The sequence below is a fragment of the Bubalus kerabau genome, chromosome 10, assembly GCF_029407905.1.
Source record: "Bubalus kerabau isolate K-KA32 ecotype Philippines breed swamp buffalo chromosome 10, PCC_UOA_SB_1v2, whole genome shotgun sequence".
NCBI classification, from domain to species: domain Eukaryota; kingdom Metazoa; phylum Chordata; class Mammalia; order Artiodactyla; family Bovidae; genus Bubalus; species Bubalus kerabau.
Genome location: NC_073633.1, coordinates 45580923 through 45603450, shown reverse-complemented (window position 1 = coordinate 45603450; position 22528 = coordinate 45580923). Strand labels below are relative to the sequence as shown.

Sequence of the window (22528 nt, the reverse complement as noted above, 5' to 3'; positions counted from 1 at the left end):
ATTTTCCCATCAAAGAGTGTTGTCGCAAAATAAGATACATATTTGGTCACTTTCCATAGTTAGACATTTATAGAAATGATAGACTGAGTTGAACATATCAAAGCAGTTGAAGTGGTTACTAATTATGAATTAGGAGAAAATACTTGGCAAACAAAATATGATCTTATTAAGAGTATAAAATAAGAGTATAAAATAACTTCAAGGAAAACTGGTTAATACTTGGATTTGCCAATCTGTTTGAGGTAGGACAGTGGTCCTCTAGCTAAAGCCAAGCAACTATACTTGCTGCACTCACTCTACCTTTATTTAAACTAAGCAAAGGAGAAGATGCTATACAGATTATATTTAGAAATGTAAGTTGTAGTGTTTATCCTATAATCAGTATGGATACCTCAAATTTATATTAAAAATGCCAAGTGGTATAATTATTGAAAAATAAATAAAACAAATATAGGTTCGTGGAAAATGCTTAAAAATTGAAATTTGTATACAGAAGAAAGGCAAATCAGCATGAAATTTGGAAATATTTCCATCAAAAGGATTTAAAATAATTTCAGTGTGAAAGAATTCCTATTCAGCTACATGAAAAAGTCATTTATTCTCAGCATCACAGTTTTAAAACATGAACTTACCATGATTTCTATTTTGATGTTGCATTTTTTATGAAGATACACAGTTTTATGAAAGCATTTTCACTACACTAACATGGGAGACTGGCCATTGGAAAGATGTTTCTTACCTGGGTCTTTAATGGCAGCTTGTGAAATGATAGAGTGTCAATAATGAAGAGTAAATAATGAAAAAATAGTAAAATCATAGCTAACAGTGAATGGTTGCTGTATACTGAACATAGTACTATGGACTTTATCTCATCTTATTTAGTCTTAACAGTATGAACTAGATACTGTTGTTATGCAGGTTTCACAATTGACTGTGTTTGCAGAAGTTAGCTTACTGAAGGTCTATTGAATTTCAGAGCTTGCATGCTTAACTGACATTGTTTTGCCTAAAGTAATGAATGCACCTGTAGGCAGAATGAGGGGAATGAAGATGGAAAGTAATTATTGAAATACCATGCTCATTAGTCAGGTATATACAATAATTAGCCCTAACTAACAGCGTTCAAAGACTTTTAATAACAAACATTTATTTTTCCTCTTAGGTCCAAGCCACTCCACTGTGTTTTCATTTTGGGACCAGTGACTTCTGGGATAGCTTTCTCATGAAGGAGCAAAAGAGCAGACAAATTTTGTGTTAACTGTAGCCTCTGTTTTAAATAGCTAAATTGTCATTTCTGCTCAGATTCCAATGATCAACACAAGTCATGTTACCAAGCTCAGAATCAAGGAGGTGAGAAAGTGATTTCCCCACACAGAGTGAGAATCATGAGTGGGACCATGCCCTGTATGTATTCCATATGATAAACCTTCTGTGTTCTTCCCACATTTATCAGCTAAGTGGATCCCGTAGACTTTCTAATTTCTTTTTGAGAGACTATATTTAAACATATTACCCTACAAACTTAATTATTCACAATCCCGAATTATCACGTGTGTGTATGTGTGTGTGTGGGCTAAGTCCCTTCGGTTGTGTCCAACGCTGTGTGATGCTGTGGACTGTAGCCTGCCATGCTCCTCTGTCCATGGGATTCTCCAGGCAAGAATCCTGAAGTGGATTGCCATACCCTCCTCAAGGGGATCGTCCTGACCCAGGAATCGAACCCATATGTTTTCTGCGTTGACAGGCTGGTTCTTTACCACTAGTGCCATCTAGGAGGCCCAATTATAGTCTTCAACCAGGGGCTGAGTTATTGGAAACTTGAGGATTGAGGGAAATTAGTGGGCAGAGGTGGTATGGAAATACTACCTCCACAGTTATATACTGCCCCTACCACCACATTTTGTTGAGGACTATTGAATACTTTCCTAAAAATATTGCTAACCTCCAGTAGACCCTAGTGAAGAGAATAACACAGGATGGGTTGGAGACAGGAAAAACATTTTTTTCCTGTGTCTGTGAAGATAAATTCTTAGAGCTTTCATTAGCTGGAAAACTGAATTAAGGAATAAAGGTTTTTAAAAGCAAATTGCTGAAGAAACTAAAGGCACTGTGATAACTTGTGTTTCCTGATTTCAGATGATTAAAACCTTGCCTTGCCCAGTGATTGAGTCATCGTGGCTTTAAATTTGTTAGCAATCATTGTTCTGTTCTAAAACAGTGTGAGTTGGAGGGAAGTCTGTGACACCAGGCAGCCACTGTTGACGTGTCCCTTTGATGTGTGGCCTGTGGAGAGCAGCATTGTCACCAAGTTGACTAAGAGCAACAGGCATCATGTTATGTGGCAGTAGCATTCTTTCTCATAATTGCAAACCGTGGGGTAAGAAAACCAGTGCCTTGTTCTGATTTAAAACCTCAGGAAAATATAAATCCGTATTGTTTCAAAGAAAAAAAAATATTTCCAAGGGATATGCTGGCATTTGTTTCTTTGTGTTCTCAAATGTGTAGAAATAGCATAATTTCTACTCTTTCAGAGATCACTTGCAGGCAACTACTTCTTTTCTAGATTCCTTTTCTACTTATCTCATATTGTCTCCTCTTATGGTTTATAACAGCAGGTTGAGTGGAAGCCTATTTATATGATTACAATTTATGACAACTAACTCACATGTAAAAGCTTGAGCCATAAAATAAATAAATAAACATAAAATAGAGTAAAATAAAATAAATGGAAATAAAATAGAGTTGGGTTCAAATACTTCCTCTAATACGGGAATTAAAACTCCTCTCTTTTGGACCTACTTTGTAAACTGCCGTGTGCTTGCTCATTCGCTCAGTTGTGTCTGACTCTTTGGGACCCTTTGGACTGTAGCCCACCAGGCTCCTCTGTCGATGGGATTCTCCAGGCAAGAATACTGGAGTGGGTAGCCATTTTCTCTTCGAGAGGGTCTTCCTGACCCAGGGATCAAACCTGTATTTCCCGTGTCTCCTGCATTACAGGTGGATTCTTTACCATCAGGGGAGCCCTACTTTGTAAATTAAATAATAGTATCATGCCTTGAATATAGTAATAGGTGCCCAGTAGTTTTTAGTGATTTCTATTTCTTTTCCTAAAAATTGTTTTAACTAGAAAATGGACATGCAGAAAAAACTGTCTACCCTACATACCATGGGGCCCATTGGATCTAATTTTTTATTTTCTGAAACTCTTTGTAAGTCTTGATATATTATAAATGTTATTCTTAGAAGTTTTCCAAAGGACAAAGAGAACATTTACTTGTTTATTTAATTAGGGTAGAATTCATCATGTCTTATAATTATCATATGGGTCCATTGGGCCCTTTTATAAATCTTAGTTATATTATGGAATATAGTGATATTATTTTTCCCATATCCTAAACATTTTGCTATTTAATTATCATAAGAATTAGTTAATTTTTCATCTTTGATTCCTAACTATCCTGAAAAAGACTTAAAAAAATAAAATTAAGGGAAGATGTTTCACAATTATTAAATGAATCAAAAGATGAATGGAAAGAGACAGTAGCACTTTAGACTTTAATGATGTTGATGAAATTTCTTTTTTAAGTGAAACCTCAGACCATGAGTCTTCAGATTATGATAGTCTAGATGAATTTTCCCCAAATCAAGAATAAGTAGATGAATAATGCATTTTTAAGGACAAAAATAAATGTAGCATTTTCATTTCATTTGGCATTCAACTGGAAAGATTTAATCATGTAATACTTTATTACAAAAACCTGATTCACCCCATTTTGATGAAAGTTTATCTTTTAAAATATTTTATACAAACATTCTCTTTAAAATAGAGGTTGATATGTTTAAAATCTTACGACAAATTGTAATAAAGTTTTACTGTCTCATTACACTTTTGTCAATTATTGATAAAACTTAAAATATATTTATATTTTAAAAATTGAATGAAGATGGTAAATGGTAATGATTAGTTTTTTCTGGTATGTTGAGGGTAAGCACTTCATAGACTTTGACCTAATATTGTACTCCCAAAAATTTGTCCTAGGAAAATATTTCAACCCAAGGAAAAAGAAATTCATTGTGGCACAAAAATGGAAGCAAGATTAATGCATAACATATAAAATCCTTTAATAAGTTATGATATGTCCTCTAACAAGGATAATTGTGAACACCATAGAAATTTAGAAAACTATTTATGATGCTGAGTAAAAGCAATAGCATATTAACTGATATATAATGATTATAGGTGAATTAAAAGGAAAATCATGAATTATGGTGTTTTTCAATTATAAAAAAGAAAGCAAATTATCAAAATTAGCTAGGCTGAATTCTTCCCTACCTTGGTCATGTCTTATTATCATTGCTTGTTTGGGGATCTGAACTCAGATTTTGATAATTTCCACAGAGTAAGGTGGAAGTTCACCTTGCTTTGGGGACATTATGAAGTCATTTTGCTTAAACAGGTTATTTCTATTCTTCAATTCCATCCCTTGTTTCTGTTAACTTTTTGCTTCCTAGAAATACGCACAATAAGATGGAGGAGGAAATGGCAACACACTCCAGTTTTCTTGCCTGGAGAATCCCATGGACAGAGGAGCCTGGCAGGCTACAGCCCATGGAGTTGTAAAGAGTCGGACATGCCTTAGTGACTGAGCACATGAGTAACGTTACAGTTTTTCTTCAAGAACATTCTGGCTAGGCAAGAAAGTGAACTTTCAAAGAAGACCAAGACGTTGTTTTAAATTTGAGAACTCTCCATATTTTATTTAATGCTCAATTATAAATTCTGGCCTATTTTCCCCCTTTATAATTAGGTTGTAAGCTTTCTGAAGGCAGGGATGGTTTCCCAGTTCATATAGGACCTGTGATAAAAATCACAAAACATGTATCACAGATTGAATGAACCTAAATGCTTCTGTGAGAATAAACCTGGTTTGATGAGAACAATGTATCTTGAGATAAGGGGAAGTGATTAAAGAAAACTAAGTCTTCTTAAGGAACTGTAATGTGCTGATCATGTAGATGAAAATTCTACAGCTATTCTTAATGGTAGTTTTCACTACGATTTGCAAAATATCTATTATTATCCTTATTTTTAATAGTTGATGAAATTTAGGCTCAAAAATGGTGTTTGTTCAGGATCAAAGTGCTGCTAAGTTTCTAAGCCAAAATTCTAACACTGGTCTACATGCTCCATACATAGTGGGCATACTGTTCACTATTCCAAACCATGAAAAAACAGAACAGAAAAACACTGCTTACTAATAGGTTATTCTCTGAGTTTGGTGTGTGCTAAGTTGCTTCACTCATATCCGACCCTTTGTGACCCTGTGGACTGTAGCCCACCAGGCTCCTCTGTCCGTGGATTCTCTAGGTTGCCATCCCTTCTCCAGGGGATCTTCCTAACCCAGGGATCAAACCCATGTCTCTTACAGCATTGGCAGACTGATTTTTTACCTCTAGAGCCACCTGAGAAGCCTCTGAGTTTGGGAACACATACAGTTATCCATTAAATTGGCTTCCATCTTTTACTAATGACTAAACAGAGAAACAGAGAAGGCAATGGCACCCCACTCCAGTACTCCTGCCTGGAAAATCCCATGGATGGAGGAGCCTGGTAGGCTGCAGTCCATGGGGTCACTAAGAGTCGGACATGACTGAGTGACTTCACTTTCACTTTTCACTTTCATGCATTGGAGAAGGAAATGGCAACCCACTCCAGTGTTCTTACCTGGAGAATCCCAGGGACGGGGGAGCCTGGTGGGCCACTGTCTATGGGGTCACACAGAGTTGGACACGACTGAAGCAACTTAGCAGCAGCAGCAGCAAACAGAGAAAATGTATAATTAATTATTTGACTAGTCCAAGGTTGTATAGCAGTCCACTTGGTAAAGAGGAATTAGCCTTGATTAGGTTTTGATCCTCAGTTTTGTGTCCTATAAAATAGTCTATTTGTCCTTAGTAAGCACACCTGCTAACATGGTGTCTTTACAGTGAACCATCTTGTTACTACTTGAAGGTACTTGGCTGGCTGTCGCAGCTCTATGGGCATATGTTGCTTTGCGATAAAGTTCAAATAACTGGGAATGAAAATAGAGCTATAACTAGGTTACTACAGCAAACATTTCAGGGCTTTTTTCCTTCTATTTTTATTTGGAAATGGGATAGCAGGCCATGGGTTTGTGTTAGCATTTTTATGGTGTGCACTCCAGAGAAGGTAATCGCAAGATTACAGAAACACTGACCTTGCAGTGGAGATTGGGAGTACATTTGTGGAGTTTATTTTATAAGGAAAGGAAAAATATTTATGATTTGAAACAACTAAAGACTGGGAAATATCACACCCAAGTTAAGTTAGTGTGCTGAAATTTCTTCCTGACCTCATTAAATCTTATTTCCCTTTTCCTACTGAATTTAATAAAGTTTCCCAACCTCCACAGAGTTGCCATAGAGGGAACTTCTGTAGGACAGAATTTCTGTGATATGAATACCTTTTTTTTAAGACTACAAAGTTGAAATGAAAGAGGAAACATACTGATGGAGAAATTAAACCTAGCAAGCATACATTGCATTTTTTTGGAACGGGCTCTGAGGTTAAAGTTAAGTGAGCATTTGGCTCATAGTAAATTATTAATATTGTTACTATCAATATTAACATTTTATCTCCCCCCCCCCGACAATATCCAGCTAGTATATTTATGCTAGGCTCTGTTCTCATGTTTGTTCCTCCTTGTTTTCCAATATTGCTAGGTTTACGCTGGTGATTGACACGTGGGAAATATGGCGGTTTGATTTTTATACTGATTGAAATGATATTTGTACCACCAAGTATAGCCTGATTTTGTGGTAAGACATAGATAACGAGATGAAGAGTCAAAATTACAGAGAAGACGGAATCCTTTTTAGTTCTTAAGATCATATCAACTATCCACATTAAGGATGCATTGTAATAGCAGTTTTTAAAATATTGATCTGTACTTTACAAAGATAAATTATCTATAGGATAAGCTGACTTTTGAATTTATATATTTATATTTACAGCATACCTGTTTCATGAAAACTTTGAGATTGTTTTAAGAAATAGGAATCTGTAATTAAATAGTAAAATACAAATTGAATTTAAAAAAAAGAAAATATGTTTCAAATAGAAAGATGCCATATTATAAGCAATGTAAGCATATTATAAACGTTGTGTGATTGATGCTCAGATTTGGCTCTCAGCTTCCAGAAAGCTGGAGTTGGGATTCAGGAAACAACAAACATGGTGTAATTATGTAGCTTATAATACTGAGCCAGAATATATATATACACCAGTTTTTCAGAGGAACCAGATATTTTTTTTAGCACTGAATCCCAAAATGTATCATGTAGGTTTTTATGTGCTGGATATGAATTTATATAATAGAGTCCTAAATTATATTTTACATAATATGCCATATTAAATTTCATATATATTTTATGACCCTCAAAAAAATGTAAGGGGGACAATATTAAAGTATCTTTCAGTAAAGGTGATTCTGTGAAGGCAAAACTAATACAATTCAAATAATATCCTTCTATAATAGCTGATTTTAATCTCTAATAAAATATAAAGCATTGAGGAAAGGATGAGTTATACATATTTTCCCTAAACATCACTTCTTGTTCTTGAATGGTAATGGATGACAAACATCTGAGGTTTATTATCTGATGATGACCTGGGATGTTGGCATGACAGAATTAATCTATGCCTGGAAATGTTGTAAGTCCTATATTTATGATCACCACGTTTAGCCAGTTAATAAGTGATTCCAAGTGACATGGTGCACTTTCTCTGTGAGTCTGCGTAGTGTTTAATACAGACCAAATTATTTCAGTTACTTGCCAAAAATAATGCTTTAGCTTTTGATAGAATTAATATTGAGCTCTTATTTCTTTGAACATTTAGATATTAGGACCAGGGTGGTTTTTTTTTTTCTATTTTATTTGAGAGCTATCCATTATAATGATTAAAATTATGTCATCAGTATTTAAAAGGATATTACATTTCCTGTGCTAAGTTATATACTGAGTGCGTTTTGTACAATGGACAATGATAATTAGAAATTATCCTAATCTGCTTGCTTCAAAATTAACTTGTAACGGTAAACTCAGGAGCAAGTCTTACTGAAATAAATAAATAAACAAAAAAATATTGTGTTCTAACAGTAGAGCACTGTTAATCTTATAATACTGACACACATATACTCACTCACCTCTGTTCTACAATGGCATAGTATAGCCCCAATCCAAGCTGTAGTGTTGGTTTAGTTGCTCAGTCACGTCTGACTCTTGCCACCTCATGGTCAGGCTCCTCTCCATGGGATTTTCCAGGCAAGAATACTGGAGTGGGTTGCCATTTTCTTCTCCAGGTATCTTCCTGACCCAGGGATCAAACCTACGTCTCCTGCATTGGCAGGCAGATTCTTTACTGCTGTGGTACCAGGGAAGCCATGATGTGGGTAGGGCCACAGATACTGATCATCAGCAGGAACAAAAGTCAGTGAGTATCCTAGTATCTGTTTGTGTTTAATCCACTCTCTTTCTTGGTCTGACTCTAGCTAGCTAAAGAAGCACAGTGCACTGAACCCAACTTCTCTATAAGAACTTGCCATTGATAAACTACTGTCTTTGGTTGTATCTGTATACATCACTTGAGTTTTATCATCAGCAGAACAAAGGGAAAGAACAGTGGGGAAAAAAGGCAAAGGATCTCAATTTGGGTTTGAAAGTCCTTTTGGCACAGTCCATGAACTTCAGAGTATTTTCTTCCTATAATTTCTAAGCTTTACCCTCTATAGGTTCATCTTTCTAGGATTTTAAAAGACATGGACATTCTACAAAGAAATCAATTCTTAATTTTAAAAACAATGTTAACCAATTCATGACTTGTAAAACACTCCTTCCATGTCGTTTCCTCCAATCCGCTCTTCATGTGCTTTTAGCTGATTTTTCTACTGCTTGTTAACAGCAGCTGTGTTTAAGCAGCTGGAGAACACATCGGCCAGTAAATGCATGCTATATAGATATTTAATACCACTTAGTGCTTTATCAGGCAGTACAACCTCTAATTAGTTAAACCACAGAATACCCGAGCACATTAGGTAATTATTACTTTCCCCCCATTTCACAGATAAAGAAACTGAGCATGAGAAAGATTGGTTTTCTACTAGATTCTCACAGTTAAAATGAAGACACATATAAGCCAAATGTAGGGTTTGTTAAAAAATATGCTATCCAGTAAGGCAGCAAGCCCTCAGGATTCTGGCAATGAAAAGTATACTAATGTATCTGCCTGCATTATCCAAGGATTATAATGTGATTAATAACATTCTACTTTTCCACGGCTAAAAATAGTATGTGTCTATTATGTTGGATTCTCTACTCAACAGTTCATGCTTGGAAAACACTCACTAAAAGAATAATACTATTTCTTTTATTGTTATCTTGATCAAGTTTCATAGTATTTCATATTTTCATTGACAATTTGATGGAGTTGATATCTATTATTGTTTCTAGAGATAAAAGTAGGCAGAGAAGCAAATTCCTTAATGGTCACGCTTAGTTACAGAATTAAGCTAGAGAAATAATCAGTTGCAGAGAGGTTGGTCATTGTTTTAAGGGATCTGTTCAAGGAAACACAAGTCCATGGCAAATTAATTACATTGTTTGATTCTTAGGATAATTTCTGCCTTTATTGCTTTGGGCTTAAGAAAAGAATCAGGAGGTAAGGAACCTTTGTATCAAAATAATACAAAATTGAGGAAACTTGTTTTTTGTATGTAATTTAAATGAGTTTGCTGGTCTGGTTGGTTTACATGGTTGAATGATGCTGTCAAGGACAGAATCTCCAGTCTCATTAATATTTGGCTGGTTAATTTCCACTGATTAAAAAAAAAAAAACAACAACAACTTTTCTGTACCTTCAACCCTGGCTTTTCATTTTCCCAGGAGTTAGGCTGGCTATATTGAGTATAGAGTTAAGATCTCCCAAACAGGAGACTTGAAAAGATTCTATGCTGCTTCTTCAAGGTTTCTGTGGAATTTCTCTCTGAAGGATTGATTTGTTATTTGGTCCTTTCTAAGGTAACTCACCAAAAAGCTGAGTATTAACTGAGGAATACTGCCAACTCATTAGGTGAATGTCTTTAGTGACTAAGTCTAATGTTTTTTTTGTGGCTCAGCTGGTAAAGAATCTGCCTGCAATGTGGGAGACCTGGGCTTGATCCCTGGGTTGGGAAGATCCCCTGGAGAAGGGAAAGGCTACCCAATCCAGTATTCTGGCCTGGAGAATTCCATGGACTGTATAGTCCATGGGGTTGCAAAGAGTGTCAGACAGCTGAGTGTCTTTCACTTTCTAATGTTTTAACTGGGTCAGAATTTTTTAAAATGGTCCAACCAAAGTTCGAGTTATATTTAAAGCATTGTTATAATTTTATTTTAATTTTTCTGTTAATTCTGGGGTATATTTGAGAGAGAAAACAAAATTCCTTTAAGGTTAAAAACTTAAAGCATCTTACAACTGGATACTTTCTAATAATATATGTGTATAAAACAAATTTTTCATTTTTTCCTTAAATTGAATCATGGGCAGAATTAAACAATTTAATTTTAAACATTTTTCAGTTTTCATCAATAATGTGGTTTGTTTTGCCTAAACAGTTTATTCAACATTTTAAAGCTCTTGCTTTATGAGTATAACTGTAAGTCTTTAAAAGCACTTTTTGTTTCCCAGGCTTAAGGTGAATTTTTTCTTAAAACTGATCTTGAAATTAATATATTACATATTACTAATTGTATGCCAGTGGAATTCAATACCATGAGAAGGGTCAATATGTGAAATATAATTGTTTGAATTTTCAGCTAGATTACTCTTAAACTATTTAATCAGTTAGTATGCTGTGAACTTTAAGTACTGGAAATTCTGACAGAAATAGCCTAAACAATAAAGGTATTTCTTATCTCCAGAATTTTGTCAGTGCTCAAGAATTGATTGTTGACTGAACCATATCACTGGGGGCTTTCCAGTATCATCCTTGATGTATTAGCCTGCTCCTCAGACTCTTTTCTGTGGTGACTACAAGATGGCTGAATTTGTGACCTGGGACTGTATGTTTTTGGTTCATATTTAGTGAGAAACAGAGAACTTATTTCCCAATTATGGAATGTAAATCTTCATGTTTATCTGACTAGGTCAGACTAATGGCAGTTGCCATGTTAATTCTAAACACTGGATAGCTCAGAGCAATCAAGATGCATTCCCTAGAAGCGGTGATGGGGTGGCTATCTGAATAAAATTCTGTATTGAAAAGAGGAAAACAGGAATTAGATTTTGATCCTAAACACTACATATGTGCATTTTTTAAAAATCCAGTGTCCTTGTTACTCTGACGTCAACCTTAGTTTTTCTGTAGGACTTCTGATTATGAGAGAGTTATTTTGTAAAACAAATAAAGGCCTCAACAGCAAAAAGAACACAGAATTTGACTTTATTTATTTCAGTAACCATCCAAGTTTATATCTAGAGTGGCCATAGTTTCATGGTTTAGTTAAATGTGATAGAAGGAACTTATGTACCAATAGGAAGTAAGGGTCTCCAGATAGTGGTCATAGTTCATGAGCAGCGGTGCTAAGTTAAAAAAAAAAAAAGTATATAGTTTATAACCAGCAAACTAAATGTTGACCACATCAAAGCAAAATTGATCACATGAAAATCCTGTGTTTTAAAAAGTTATTTTCACTTCAGCAACAATTTCAAATATGCCAAGCTTATCCTGGTACATCCTGTACCCATTGATAGAAAAATAATTTTATGAGTCTACAAAGATTTCTTAATACAGTTATCTAAATCTTCATTTTTATTCTCCCCAGAGAAAATAAGGTGAATAGTTTTGGGGAAATTTCTATGATATGGAAATTGGAATAAATGACTATATGCATAGATTTTGAGAGTTCTGAGCCATTTAGCTACCTTTTCCAAAGACAGATTTTGAAGTTTTTCTTTACTGTTCAGAAAAAATGTTCTTGTTTTTTTTTTTTTTTTTTTTTTTTGGCAGTGACTTCTTTTGCTAAAAAATTGGTTATTAATCCATAGTCCCTACTGTCATATTTAGGATTTAAATGCTGCTGCTGCTGCTGCTAAGTCGCTTCAGTCGTGTCCAACTCTGTGTGACCCCATAGACGGCAGCTCACCAGGCTCCCCCGTCCCTGGGATTCTCCAGGCAAGAACACTGGAGTGGGTTGCCATTTCCTTCTCCAATGCGTGAAAGTGAAAAGTGAAAGTGAAGTCGCTCAGTCGTGTCTGACTCTTCGCGACCCCACAGGCTGCAGCCTACCAGGCTCCTCCGTCCATGGGATTTTCTAGGCAAGAGTACTGGAATGCGGTGCCATTGCCTTCTCTGGAATTTAGATGAGGTTGTCACAAAAAGGAATTCACAAATAATTGCGTATGCTCAGCTGCGTCTGACCTTTGTGACCCTGGGGACTGTAGCAGGTGAGGCTCCTGTGTCCTTGGTATTGTTCAGGTCATACTGGAGTGGGTTGCCATTTCTCCTCTAGGGGATCTTCTCTACCCAGAGATCAAATGTGCATTTCCTGCATCTCCTGCAGTTCAGGTGGATTCTTTATCATTGAGCCACCAGGGAAGCCCTCACAAATAATTCCTTAAATTGGAATGATTTGTTCAGTTTTGTATTTTATTAAAAAAATTTAAAAAGCGACTGATGGTGGTGAATGCTTTAAGTGGACAGCGGTAAGGGAAGCTGAGCAGTCTTAACACTCTGACTTGCAGTGCAGGAGCAGAATTCCCCGGAACAGCAGTTGGTTGATGGCTTTAGTCTGTATAGACAGCATGAGGTCCATAAAACCCACATGTGATTTTAAAACTTTTAACTTTAATGACCTTCCTGTGTCATAACTCAGGCAGGCTGGAACAAAATCCATACTGTTAGCAGTACTGACTAGTGAAGAAAACAAGGACACTGGGATCCTGTGGAAACATGAGAGTGAGCCCAGGAAAGCTATAGGGCTGGCTGCTTATCGGGGACTGGTATGGGAGTAACCTGGAAAGTCCACAGATAGCATCCAGGTGCTGGGAGCATGCCAACAAGCAGAGAGACAGGAGGTTTTAGAGAATCTGACAGTTTAAAGCAGCATTCCAGCCAGGCCTAGGAATAAAACAAATAAAATACATCTTACTGACACAAGGAACAAGATTTTGTTTGTTTATTTTATATGTAGCATGTATATATAATATATATCCATAATCTGTCTGTATCTATATACCTGTGTATGCATACACAGAAACTAAACCAATAAAACAAAAAAACTATAGACATAATGTCAGGATAAGTGAGCTGTCCTTGGTTTAGGAAAGTAGACCCAGAAGCCTAGGCACATGGCCTCAGGGGTGTGAAACACTCAACCTTCCCACTAATGCTAATACTGTGAGTACTAGATCTCATAGAATAAGACTTAATTTCACCTTACTCATCAGTGTTTTGTCTATAGAGGCACTCCTTGTGGTTGGTAGGATTGGCTTAGAAAGTAGGTGAGATTTAGCTTCTAGATGAAGAGCTCTGGTAGCTAGATGTATGATGTATTTGTCCCTCATTTGATAAAGATCTCATTTTGGTTAGTCATAGGTAAAGCTCACCATCTCATTCTATTATAGACCTTGTTTGGGATAAGGTCTATAATAATACAAGCAAATACTTATCTATGATGAATGTTTGAATTATCTTTGAAAATATTTAAAAAATAATCTTTATGTTATCCTTTTATATAATACTTTATTCATTAATATTTTTAAAGTGATTACTTATTTGAGACATCTGCATAAAACTGGGGCTTCCCATGTGGTATTAGTGGTAAAGAACCTGCCAGCCAGTACAGGAAACAAAGAGACATGGATTTGATCCCTGTATTGGGAAGATCCCCTGGAGAAGCAAATGGCAACCCACTCCAGTATTATTGCCTAGAGAATGCCAACTTGAACAACTTCATGCAAAACTATTTTTCAAAACCATATATATATAATACACACACACACACATATAAAATAGGTATATAAAATTTTTAAGAAAATGAAGTACAGTTTACAGATTATAGGTGCCTATTTTACTCCCTTAAGAAAGATAAAATATCTGCATGCAGGAAAATCTTTAATCAGGGTTCTGTGAGAAGTTCTATCATTAAAAATAATCATTTATCAGCACAAACTCACCCTAGGTTTTATTATAACTGTCATTATATAATGTATATTCCCTGTTTGCCCTAAAGGAAAGAGTTAAATTTATAAACACTCATAAAAGTACAAGCATACTGTCATTGACTGGGAGTCAACACTTACTGTAATAGAGGCACAAAAGTCATAAAAATGGACAAAGAAGATGTGCATATGTATGTTCTTCCTCACGATAGAGGCAAATTATAAAATTCACTAGACTGCTCTCTTTTGTCAATTCATATCATTGATTGCTAAAATACAGAGATGTTTACTCATTATTTTTGGATTCTTGACAGTTGTTCTTCATTTTGTTTAGGTATAAATAATATACTCCCCCAGAAAACTGCGTGGTGAGTCAGTCATTTTCAGTAAACATTATTTTTCTATTGAAAATATAACTTCCTCCAGATGTTGGGTTAAAACCAAAATTGGCGTTTAACCAGTGTAGACCTAAAATGTGAAGATATCAAAGTGGAAACTTATTTTTTCTTAACCCTGGCTGCTTTTACTACAGATCTTTTAAAACCAGGATTGGAAGGCGTTTGAAGAATAATGTTATTTTAAAAAGCATTACACTTCTATCCATAGGCATATATGGGAATTATCAGGGTTTTTATCCAGTGATGAATCTTATTTTCTGAGGATGAGAGACGCATAGTCTCATATTATCAGCCTTCTTTCTGATGCTCCGCTCCACTTGCTTTCATTTTCACTGTCAACTATTCCATACGATTCTATTTTTAAAAAATCCATGATGACTCATCTTCAGAAACGTGGCAGTTCAGACTTATATCTCAATTACGTGAGATAAGTGAAAGAATTTTAATGAAAAATGTAGGTAATCCAGGAATCAATTTATTTGACTTACAGGTCTGTTTGTAACTTTTTAATATGACAGTGTGGAGAGGTGAGTTTTGCATGTACAAGCCTACAAAGGGAGGTCAAATCAAAATGTGTTAAAAATTACTCACAAATCAATCACACGTCCACATGCATGTGAGCATACACACAAATACCAGTTCTAGAACTGACCCAGAATAAGTATACTGCTTCTTTTTTTTTTTTTTTAATTTTATTTTATTTTTAAACTTTACATAATTGTATTAGCAAAACTAATACAATCATGTAAAGTATACTGCTTCTTAACAAGCAGACCTTTTGTTCAGTGTTACAGCCAAACTACCTGATACAGAACATGCCTTACTAATCGGTACTTAGTAAACATTTGTTGAATGAGTAAAGAAATGGATTTAAGTTGTATACAATGTAAAATTTGTGAAGAATTTTAAATTTTGAGCAATAACTCCAAGCTTCCTAGCATTGTATCTGCCCTCCCTCTCTTCCTTCCCTGCCTTGGCCTGCCCAGATACTGGAAATGTCCTCTCTTCTCCTCTGGTTCTTTTTGTTTTTGTTCTCTGATTCTTAAAGACCTATGTGTAGGGCCTTTAAGATTGATTTGTGAGCCTGAACTATCAGGAAGTTTTATAGATCTAACACTTCAAACAAGGGATGTTAAAACCAAATCAGTTGACTTAAAAATAAATTATATCCTTTGTCTAAAGTTTTCCCAGGGATAAAGTAACAAACCAATATCTGGAATGTCCCTAATCTTACTAGGATAGGATGGTTTTTGTGGTTGTTTAGTCACTAAGTCGTGTCTGACTCTTCGGGACCCTTTGAACTGTAGCATGCCAGTCTCCTCTGTCATTCACTATCTCCCAGAGTTTGCACAAATTCGTGCCCATTGACTTGATGATGCTATCTAACAATCTTATCTTCTGCTACCCTTTTCTCCATTTGCAATTAATCTTCCTCAGCATCAGGGTCTTTTCCAATGAGTTGACTCTGCATCAGGTGGCCAAAGCATTGGAGCTTCAGCTTCAACATCGGTTCATCCAATTAATATTCAGGGTTGATTTCTTTTAGGATTGACTGATTTGATCTCCTTACTACTGTCCAAGGGACTTTCAAGAGTCTCCTTCAGCACCACAATTCAAAGGCATCAGTTCTTTGGTGCTAAGCTTTCTTTATGGTCCAACTCTCATGTCCACACAGGAGTACTGGAAAACCCATAGCTTTGACTGTACGGACTTGTGTTGGTAAAGTGATGTCTCTGCTTTTTAATATGCTGTCTAGGTTGGTCATAGCTCCATCTTCTAAGGAGCAAGCCATCAAGTTAAAAGCCATCTTTTAACTTGATGGCTGAGTCCCTGTCTACAGTGATTTCGGAGTCTAATAAAGTAAAATCCAGCACTGCTTCCACTTTCCCCCCCTTCTATTTTCCATGAAGTGATGAGGCTTGATGCCGTGGTCTTAGTTTTTTGAATGTTGAGTTTTAAGCTAGCTTGTTCTCTCTCCTCTTCAACCCTCATCAAGAGGCTCTTTAGTTCCTCTTCACTTGCGGCCATTAGAGTTGTATCTGCATACCCGAGGCTGTTGATATTTCTCTCTGCAGTATTGATTCCAGCTTGTGATTCATCCAGTGCAGCATTTTACATGTTGTACTCTGCAAGTAAGTTAAATAAGTAGAGTGACAATATACAACTTTGTTGTACTCCTCTCTCAATTTTGAACTGGTTTGTTGTTCCATGTCTGGTTCTAACTGTTGCTTCTTGACCTGCATACAGATTTCTCAGGAGATAGGTAAGGTGGTCTGGTGCTTTAAAATCTCTTTAAGAATTTTCCACAGTTTATTGTGATTCACACAGTCAAAGACTTTTAGCTTAGTCAATGCAGCAAAAAGATATATTTTTCTGGACTTCATTTGCTTTCTGTTTGATCCAACGAATGTTGGCAATTTGATCTCTGGTTCCTATGCCTTCTCTCAACCCAACTTGGACATCTCAAAGTTCTCATTTCATGTAATGCTGAAGACTAGCTTGAAGGACTTTGAGCATTATCTTGCTGGCATGTAAAACGAGTAGTTATATGATAGTTCGAATATTCTTTGGCATCGTCTTTCTTTGGGATTGAAATGAAAACTGACCTTTTCCAGTCCTGTGGCCACTGCTGAGGTTTTCAAATTTGCTAACATAGTGAGTGTACTTCAACAGCATCATCTTTTAGGATTTTGACTAGCTCAGCTGGATTTCCATCATCTTCACTAGCTTTGTTCATGGTAATGCCTCCTGAGGCCCACTTGACTTCACATTCTAGGATGTCTGGCTCTAGATGAGTGACCACACAACTGTAGTTTTCTGGGTCATTAGGACCTTTTCAATATATTTCTGTGTATTCTTGCTACCTCTTTTTAATCTCTTCTGCTTCTGTTAAATCCTTGCCATTTTTGTCCATTACCTTGCCCATCCTTGCATGAAATGTTCCCTTGATAGCTCCAATTATCTTAAAAAGATCTCTAGTCTTTCCCATTCTGTTGTTTCCTCTATTTCTTTACATTGTTCATTTAAGAAGGCCTTCTTAAGCCTTCTGGGATGTTTATTATCAGTTAAATGCTAAAATGTGTCCATTCACAAATTTTTGTAAGTTTTATTTCCATTCGTTTTATAAATCTTACTCCACTGTGATGACTTTTTTGTTCCTGTTTTGCCACTGAATAATAATTCATGACATGTGTTTTATGTACCTACTTCAGATAAAACAATGAGTTCTGTGCTGTGAGGAATAGAAGGATTTGGTAGACCTGATTTTGCCTGCCTAAGGAAGCTGCACCATTGTGCATAGTTTGTGGGGCTGATGTCAGAGCCTGTGGCATTTACCGGGTGTGTGTATCTTTGGACCAGCAGCTTGGTCTCTCAGTCTTCCTTATTGATGAAATGGGGATAATTCATGGGCACAACACAAAGTTTGGGGATAGGTAAACCTTTTTATATATGGAAATTTTAACAAACTATAGAATACCACATAACAATATTAAATATCCCAGAAACACTTAGAAAAGAAGTCTATACCCATTAAGTGTTTTAGTTTTTATTGTAGGGGAAGTATCTTGTTGCTGCTGCTACTTAGTCACTCAGTTGTGCCCAAATCTTTGTGACCACTTGGACTATAGCCCTCCAGATCCCTGTGTTCATGGGGCTCTCTAAGCAAGAATACTTGAGTGGATTGCCATTACCTTCTCTCGAAAGTATCTTAGAGGCAAAGTATTAACAATAGCATGCATTTACTGGGCATGTATCATATGCCAGGTGCATTTTGCTTTAAACTCGGATAGTCATTCCTAAAACTCTGTGAAGTTAGGATGATTAGAGCTCTACTCTGAAGATTAGGCTATGGAGGCTAAAAACACTTCACTTGACCACACTCTTCCAGCCAGAATTCCAGTGGAGAAGCACAGATTCAAACCTAGTCTGGCTTCATGGCTCTGCCTCTCACAGGATAATATTTTGGAAATTACTTTTGCCTATACTCTGGAAAGGTGGCTTTTAAAAATCCAACCTTGGAACATGTGTGGAGTTCTCTCAGTGGGGATAAGATTCTGACAAGGGCTTTCCCAACTCAGGGAATTGAGTGCAGGAACTTTCAGTGGTGGGAAGGTACTGGCAGGTTTGGGAATGACTGGTGTACTTGTTTGGTGAGAAATGGGAGGGAATGAATGATAGGTTCTCATAGTTCCTTAGGTCAGATCGTGGAGTCATACAGGTCAGTGAATGGAATTTGATTTAGTGGAAAATGGTCCCATAACCTGTGCTGTGTGGCACTTGCAATGACAGAACCAACTTCAAATTCAGAGATGGGGCACAGCCTAAGGACCAGTAATGGAGAAATACAGCTGAGCCTACCAACAGAGATGCAGCCAGAGTGGAAGCAGAACCGGGCCTCAGGAAGGTGGTAACTGGAAGGAAGTTACTCAGCAAGACCGACTGCAAGAATCTGAGCCCCAGAGAGATTCTAAATTCAGAAATGTCAAGGTGCAAAGTAACGGAAACCTTCAAGCCCAAACAGCAGTTTTTCTAGGTTGCAGCCTGTTTGCGGAACCACTGCTTGCTCTCAGTGGTGGTGGGGGAGTGGAAGGATTCTGGGGTTTACAAAGGGGGTGGACGTGGAAAGAAGGGGAAAAGATAGAGCAGTATTTGTTGAAAAATTGCTGTGATCATAGGGTAAGAGATGGATAGGGGACACGAGTTAGAAGGAGCAGTTTAAAAAGAAATCAAACAGTTTTGGCCAACTGAGTTACTTTACCATGGGAGGTGAAGAAACAGTGATTCTCATTTTCATTGGCTCAATATTGCTTCGATTTCTTTTGAAAAATATGTCTCTTGTAATGTTGAAATAGTAATTTAAAGTAACTTCTTAAACATCATGATGAAGGATTCTTACTTACACTACTACTTTTGAATCATCCTCCAGAGTATATAGTGTCAAGTAGCCCCAGCACACATGTTGGTCAGAATAAAGATGCTGTGTCTTTCTCAGACTTAGGAGTATATATTGTTAGTTCCATTTCACGCTCAATTTCATGAGTCTCTATTGTACAGAACTCACAAATGCCACAATCCCACACCCCAGTTTTCATGAGCATGCAATCCCAATGATTAATAATATTGCAGTGCTAAGGAATGAAAAGTTATGGAAAGCCAGGGTTTCTGGGTTCTAATTCTAGTGCCAGCTAGCTTTGTGACCTTGGTTTAAAATATTAGAGAGAGATTTGCCAACTGAAGCCAGAGAAAGCATTGGCAATCCTTGTTTACTTTCCTCAGTCAGTCAGTGAGAACGTATACAGAATGAAGCCTATCTCTTGTTGCCAGCCTGTACTCTGACAAAGGCAATAGGCCTGTTCTAATAATCTCCTTCCTGTAACATTTATAGGACATAACTCAGCATTTAGAATGTTGTTTTTGACTGAGCTGAACTTACTTATTTGTATAGATTTGACCTTATTCTGCAATTCTGCTGGGGAAAATTAGAAAAGAGAAATATGAGGAAAAAAAGGAAAGAGAGGTGAAATAGATAGTGACATGACAGCTTGTGGCAAATAACTTTTGGCCTCAGTTTCTACATCAGCGAAAGAAAGGAACTAAAGGAAGTGATTACTTTAGACACTTCCAAATGTGAACGTCTTAGATTCTGTATTTGAATATAACCAAAATGTGCTAATACAGGTGATTTAGGATAGTGAGGGAGAAGGCAATGGCACCCCACTCCAGTACTCTTGCCTGGAAAATCCCATGGACGGAGGAGCCTGGTGGGCTGCAGTCCATGGGGTCACTAAGAGTCGGACCTGACTGAGCGACTTCACTTTCACTTTTCACTTTCATGAATTGGAGAAGGAAATGGCAACCCACTCCAGTGTTCTTGCCTGGAGAATCCCAGGGACAGCAGAGCCTGGTGGGCTGCCGTCTATGGGGTCACACAGAGTCGGACACGACTGAAGCGACTTAGCAGCAGCAGCAGCAGGATAGTAAGAGTCCAGTTTCAACCACTGATTCTTAGATGAAATGGGAAACTAATATCTTTACAGTCAGAAGATTGGATCAGCTCATATTAAAGCACATAATCTTTTAAAAATTATTTATTATGAGTACAGTTAGGGAACAAAGATTTATTAAAAAGTACTGGTAATAAAATTAGCCTGCTGCTTGGAAACTTTCCTGAAGAATCATTAATTTTTCAGCCATCCAGTAAGCCTATAGATACACATCGTCATCTGTCTGGGATAGTTTAATTCTAATGCTGCTGGAGTGGTTTATGAAGACAAGATGATATTTCATGGGGTTTTTCTTTGTATTCCTTTGAGTTTATGATCTTGTTCTTATGCACAAACATACACACTCAAAACCCAACAAACATACATTTCAAAAAATAGTCTTCAAGTTATTTTTCCTAGCAGCCAAATTTCCATCCATATCTTCGTTTTCCTATGAAATAAAATACAGAAAAACTACTTAGGTGCAATATACTCATCATCAGACAGTCAGATGGCAAATGTTGAGTGTAGCTCAGAGAAAGAAACTCAGCCCAAATCAGTAACATCTGTAATGGAACTCCCACTCTGAGCTCCAGGACACAGGCATCCAGGGAATCAAATGCTCTTACATAATGGACAGTGATTTCAGTAAATGACCACTCATTGGAAGAAAATGGATTTCTTAAATGATAGCAGAAAAAAATAGGGGAAGGGTTAAAATAGCAAGATCCAAACTAAAGTATATAGAACTGATGTACTCCTACCTGAAAATAAATGGAGAAGGAAATGGCAGCCGACTCCAGTATTCTGGCCTGGAGAATCCCATGGACAGAGGAGTCTGGCAGGTTGCAGTCCATGGGGTCACAAAGAGTTGGACATGACTAAACGACTAACACTGCCTGAAAATAAATACAATGTGTGTGTGTTACTCTCTCAGTTGTGTCCGACTCTTTGTGACCCCATGGACCGTAGTCCACCAGGCTCCTCTGTTCATGGGATTTCCCAGGCAAGAATACTGGAGTGGGTTGCCATTGCCTTCTCAGGGGATCTTCCTGACCCAGGGATCGAACTTGTATCTACAACATTGCAGGCAGATTCTTTACTGTCTAAGATACCAGGGAAGCTCAAATAGAATGCTTGATTTCATTTTATCTGTGACTTTACTATTAGGAAAGTATAGGGTATTTGCAAATTTTCTTCATGATTAGTAAATAAATATTTGTTGAACACCTAATATATAGAAAACAATGGAAAGTTCTATAGATGCAATAAAGTATAAGAAAACCATATTCTCATATAAACAAGTAAGTTACAATCCTATGAAATCTCTGATGAATGATTCTGGATGAGTTCATATCAATAAACTGTGTGTGGAAGATCATGAACTTATGGTCCTTCAGATAACTTAAATTTCAATAATATGGGATTGCTTAAATAAATTAATTCATATGCGTTCAATGGAATATAATGACACTATTAAAATGTTTTTGATGAATAGTTAATGACTTGATAAAGTATTTAAAATTGAATGTATTTTTCTTCCTGTATTATAAATTGCATGTGTGTATATGTGTGTATATATGTGTATATGTGTGTACATAGGAAAAATTAGAAATATTTCAAAATGTTGATAGTATTGAGACAGAGATGACAGTTCTTTTCACCTTTAACATTTTCCAAAATCTTTCTGATGATCATATATTTATTTCAAAAAAGGAGCTATTTAAAAATTTAACAAATAATAAAAATATATCATTTATTTTCCATATTACTTATTTATATCAAATAATGAGATAAAAGACTAAGATAGAATAGCTAGGGAGGAGGTAAGAAAACTAGGAGAGTTGAAGTCTTGAAATATTGTTTTTAGAGTAATTTAAGAATAAACTCCAAATGACTATAACTCTTTCAAAAATGAAGTATAT

General features: G+C 36.4%; 1 protein-coding gene and 1 long non-coding RNA gene across 2 annotated transcripts in view; both read left to right on the top strand.

Moving 5' to 3' along the window:
* MDGA2 (MAM domain containing glycosylphosphatidylinositol anchor 2) overlaps positions 1-22528 on the top strand; it is a 919168-nt gene that overhangs the window by 99552 nt on the left and 797088 nt on the right. The window lies entirely within an intron of this gene.
* LOC129621290 (uncharacterized) overlaps positions 16244-22528 on the top strand; it is a 48976-nt gene continuing 42691 nt past the window's right edge. The window contains exons 1-2 of the long non-coding RNA XR_008699183.1: positions 16244-16338; positions 18910-19107. This is a non-coding gene — a long non-coding RNA (uncharacterized LOC129621290). The remainder of the gene's footprint in view (positions 16339-18909; positions 19108-22528) is intronic.